This window comes from Capsicum annuum, chromosome 11 (assembly GCF_002878395.1).
Source record: "Capsicum annuum cultivar UCD-10X-F1 chromosome 11, UCD10Xv1.1, whole genome shotgun sequence".
Taxonomy (NCBI): Eukaryota; Viridiplantae; Streptophyta; class Magnoliopsida; order Solanales; family Solanaceae; genus Capsicum; species Capsicum annuum.
The window spans coordinates 95,904,291-95,910,290 of NC_061121.1; positions in this window are offsets into that span (position 1 = coordinate 95,904,291).

Here is a 6,000-nt window from a genome sequence, read left to right on the forward strand (position 1 = left end):
GAATATGTATTATCAATAAACCTGTTCTGACTACTATCCCTTTCTCCCTCCTACAAACAAAATCATTTGCTAGATTTGGGAACCCACTTAAGTCTGACTTCTTAGTAGAAAGATATGGGTGTGATCAATTCTTTCTTTACCCATCTTTTTAATAAAATCTTCTTCTAATTTTTTAAAAGTCTGGAACCTTTATGATAGGCATTCCTCTGCTGAATATCTCTAACACTATTTATTCTAGCTTTATTCCAACTTTGACAGTTCTCTTTTTTGTACCCATCTCTTTCAGAGTGAGTGCATAAAGGTTTGTGCACTTTGTTTCCAACATCTTGAACAGCCTTACCTTGAGACCTAGGTAATTAATTTAGGTACTGATACTCAAGGACTTTACCATTTTTAATTACTTGACCAGTTAAGTTAGAAAGGATCTGTGAGGATGTAGTCCATTATAGGGGTTTTTTAAGTTCTTCTGGAGTACTGTCATGATATTCTTTTGAGAATACTCCAATATTTCTTAAATCTCAACCTAAAAATTTGAAGTTTTTCTTACTTTTATCATCACAATCATTTACTATCTCCAGTTGACTCAAAAAACTCAATTTATCAATTTTCAACACTTCAACCTGTTCTTCTATTTCAAAAATACGGAGAGTTAAAGTAATTAGTTCAAGAACCTTATTCTTTATTTTCTTATCTAGAGAATTTCTCTCAGTACTCACTTCATATACTGAATCAAGCAACATATTTTCTAACTTTTTTATCTTTGAAGCAGAATAATTTTCTAAATTTTTCTTAATGTTTGTGAGTGTTACCTCATTTTATTCTTCATATTCAATGTCTTCATTGAATAAAAAGAATCTAAGGTCATTTTATGATCCTCTAGTGCCAACATGGAAACTTCTTCATGCTTTCCATCTTCTTCAGATTTACTGGAAGAATCCCCTCAGACAGCTATGGCCTGTTTTATTGCAAAATCATTAGAGTTTGATTTTGAAGCCTTCAGTGCAAAAGATTTTTCCTTTTTTACTTCCTTCTTCTCTTGTCCTTGTAGCTTCTTGAGTTTATATCTTTTTATATTACCAATAAGCTCATCCATAGTATGAATTTTTAGGTTTCATACCTCAGTGATAGCATCCACTTTACTATCCCAAGATTTATGTAGATCCCCCAAAAAAGTTTTGACCTATCTGTACAAAGGAATCACTTCTCCTAAATAGTGCAACTCATTTTATGATTGAAGTGAATCTTGTATGCATTTCTTGTATTGTATCTCCTTCTTTCATGGTGAAGGTTACATGCTGAGTAGTCATCATTTCAACTTTCAAATCTTTCACATCAGTGGTCCCTTCATGAGTTGTTTTCAAGCAATCCCAAATTAAGATAGGTGGTCTAGTGGTAGATTCCCTTCTTCCAGATTAGTTGGATCAGCCATGATAACTAATTCATTATGGAAGTTAACCTTTTAGAGTGGTTTGTCTGTGAAACTAATTGATAAAACTCAAGGAGGTTGCACCACATAGTGAGGGACCAAGTCCCTTAGAGTCAGTCATAGGCAATCAAATCGTAAAGCACTGGAAAACTAAAGACTTTGCAAAAAATTAACAACACACAGATTTTAACGCAAAAACATCCTTTTTCAAGCAAGGAAAAACCACGGTTTTCCATTATATGAGCCCACAATCGACTATACTCAAAATCTTGATTATAGACTTTAATGAACCTAACTCTAGGTTCCACCTGCTTTTAATACTTCTACTATAAGCCTACCTTAACAACTCTTCCAAGTACTCTCTCCAATATTGATTAACTCTAACCAATATTGAACATAGGTAACCCTACCTAAACACTCTCAAGAAAGAAAGAAAATATTACTCTTATAGCATGTGTTATTCAATTACAAATCAGGACTTAACTTAAGAACACTCACTCTTTTAGTACATAAAGAAATCAAGAACTTGAGCAATACTTGAGCAATAAGCTGGATTGAATTTTTTCCTCTTTCACTCTTTTTGTTATTCTATATTGTGAAAACTCACTAATTTGAGAAGCATTCTTTTCCTTTTATAGTGGAGTAATAATTAGGGTAGAAATCTGATTAGGCCAAGTGTCCTAAAAGGTACACATCTCACCTACACAGTTTGTTACACTAGAAGACAAAACTGTACAGGCCTTTTGACAACTATATATTTCTATAAAGACCCAGGGACCTGGTCCCTCATTGCCAGATGTTCATCATAAAAACAAGATATAGTAGTTGACAATGGAGTTGACAGCTCATCAACTTAATGGTGGCTCTCCAACTTAGTTGTCAGTCTCTGAATGATTCAAGGTATTTTCTAGTTAAGGTTGATAATGTAGTGGACAGCCCATCAACTAATTGACAGCTCATCAACTTAGTCATCAATCTCTGGCAGACTGACACTCTCGGGTAAAATAAGCATAACTTTCTACTCTGATATCGGTTAAGGTAAAATCAAATGCATTGGAAAGAAGACTCGAAGATATTTTATTTGGTAGGTATTGAGCTCTAAAATCTATATCTTATAGAAGTTCAACTTTGAACGTGACCCTTGTAGGCTCCAATACTAAAACTCTATTGATAACAAATGTTCTCAAGTCAAATTTTCTCTAAGTGCTTCATATGACCATGATTCACATCAAAAGCACTTTAAACACTAGGTAAATTATCATGACACTTATCTATGGATTAAAATAATTACATTTTGGACTTTAAACATATGACAAATGGTTAGAAACTTAATTATAATTTTTTGGTGTATTATAGTTTATCTCGAGACATGTGATATTTATTAATATGCATTTCCTTATGTTCAACCAAATGAGCCACTAGTTGGTTTTAATGATTATAGTCACTTTACCACCTTTTTTGAGTTTTTTCTAAGTTTAAAGATGCCTCAAACTTAATTGAGGATCACTCTACTTCAAGGAAAGTATTGTCAAGTGTTGCACCACGAATATGTTTGAGAAATTTTTTAATATACACCACCAATTTATCCAGGGGAAGTGTTGTCAAGTGTTACCCAACGAATAATTGATCAATCTATTTTTATAAACAATGATCATATTACTATCGTTGGCACTTTTGGTGACACTTCTGGTGAGCCTCAGTGTGCTGGATCAAGGGGAGATTTAATAAATTCTTATTCAGTGCATGACCTAGAGGACATTCAACTTAAAAAAGATCCATCACAATGGTTCAACAATATTGACAATCAAGAGGAACTAACTCTGACTACTGAACTACCTACCACTGAGACATCAAATGCATAAACTCATCACATTGTGACAAGGATAAAATCATAAGCTATGCCACTGAGTCATATTTCTCTTATTACAACCCCAAAATCTATAGTTCAAGAAACACAAATAGTGAGTGAATCAATTAACTCTCCATAGTGGTTTACAACTATGATGAAAGACATAAATACATTCACCAAAATAATACTTGGACATTAGTGCCTAAGGCAACGGGCATGAATAAAGTAGGCTCTAGATGGATCAGTAGAAAGGCATAAGGCAAGACTAGTATCCAAGGGATACTCACAACTTAAAGGAGTAGTCTTTTGAAGAAAATTTCAATTATTTGTGAAGGACACTAATATAGGAAAAGTTATTTTAATTTTCGTTAGACTTCATTGGTGTATCAAGAAACTAGATGTGAAGAATGCATTATTGCATGGACATCTCCAAGAGCAGGTTTATATAAATCATCCATCAAGTTTCAAGAATTTTAGATATCCTAACTGGGTGTATCTACTGAAGAAAGCATTATATGGTCTTAAAAAGGCTCCTAGAGCATGGTTTGACAAGTTTTGCTTACATCTACTTCACCTGGATTAAAGTACAGTAAGGTAGACTCATCATTTATTGTACTACATTAAAAAAGGTAAATAATTCTACTACTATTATATGTTGATGACATAATTATTACTGGAAGTCATATTGCACTAATTTTAGAAATTATTGGTGACTTAGGACAATATTTGCTATGAAGAATCTTGGTTCTTTGTATTTATATCTAAGAATTAAGGTCGCATACTTTACTAGACACATTTATCTAAATTAGAGTATGTATGAAGCAAAACTACTCTCCAAAACTAACATGTCCTTTGCTAAATTAGTAAGCACACCACTGGAAAAAATGCATGGCTTTCAAGAAGCTGAAGGTGACCCAGTGGATGCTTTATTATATAGAAGTATTATTGGCTGTATGTAATACTTGACACTAAAAAGACTAGACATAACTTATACAATAAATCTAGTTAGTCAATTCATGCAAAGTATCAATAATACACACCATCAAGATGGAAAAAGGATACTTAATTATGTGAAGGGCACAACTCAGTTTGGTTTGAGTATCTTATCTCACTCTCTAGTCAAGCTATATGGTTTCTCTGATGCAGATTGAGGGGATGTCCTATGACTGAAGGAACAACTACAGGCTATAACCTCAACCTTTGAGTAAATTATGTATCTTTGATATCCAAGAAATAATATAAAGTGGCAAAGTCTTGTTCAAAAGCAAAATACAGGGAACTAGCCTTAACAACAACTAAAATGACATCAATAATATACATCCTCAGAGACATTGGAGTACATTCAAAGGTTGTACGACCATTGTTGTGCGATAACTTGAGTGTATTATAAATAACCATCAATCCAATCATGTATGTGAGAAGAAAACATCTTGAGATAGACTATTATTTTATTAGGGAAAAGATTGCTAGTCGAAAGCTTGTCACAAGATTTTTTAGTTCAAAGGATCATTTAGCTAACATCCATATAAAGGCATTGACGAAGGCGATGTTTACATAATTTAGAAGCAAGCTAGGAGTGGTTATTACACATCCCAATAGCTTGAGAGAAAGTGTTGAAGAGATTGAACTAGTTCAGGAGTGTAAGAGATAATAGAACATGAATAGGATAGCTATTGTAGAGTTTGTATTTTAACCAATGTATTAGTCATACATATTGTAGAACTCTATGCTCATTGTAGAATTTAAGATACTATAGAAGTTTACTTAGGTCTTAGTTCAACATACTAAACTTGTACAAATACAGGCCATGTCTTCCTTTAAAACTCAATGAGAAATGCCTTAATTATTCCTAAAATATTATTCAAATCTTGTGTTTTTTGACAATGATTTAAGCATAGAGGTTTTATTATAGAGTTCTAAAACCTTTTCTCCAAGAAAGAGGTTACTTAAATATGGAAGATTTTTATATTTTCCTTTTAGGAAAAGTAAAAGTAATTATGATAATACTTTGACTTTCATTTTGTAGAAAATTAAAACTCAAATTTTGTAAGAAAACTAAAGAAAAAATCTAACAATTACTAAGATGTTTTAATTTATTTTGACTAAGATGTTCTTAACCAAGGGACTCTTAGTTAATGTTTGTGTACCATCTAATTAACCCACCTCGTAATTTAGTCTAGTCACAAAGCCTTTGAAAATTAGAATAGGGGTATTTTTGTTAGGATATACTATAAATCATGCATTTTGACATAGTATTATTTATTTATTCAATTCAATAAATTAGTACATTAAATAGATCATTTTCATATATGTGTCCTCAGCATATATAATAAATGATTTGGTGAATAGAGTTTAAACTTATACAAAGAAGATTAAATCATCAGTTCTTATAAGTTAAAGCTACAGTTCACAATCATATACGAAAATTTGGACAAACCATCAGAATGATTATATAATGAGAATAAATGTAATTTATCTTGTTTACGAGAATGATATAGTTCTAACTTATCATGCTAGTACATTTTGTATGTATTGAACAGGACAGAGTAGAGATAGTTGTTTTGGACTAACCGACAAAAACATATTATCTAAACTATTAAATGTACTTATCTTCTCAATCTTGATAGATCTATTATAATCTGGTATATTATTTATCATTTTGGTTTATTAAAAGTCTTTATATACTAGAGTTAGTTAGAATATACATGTTAGAATTAAAATTCGA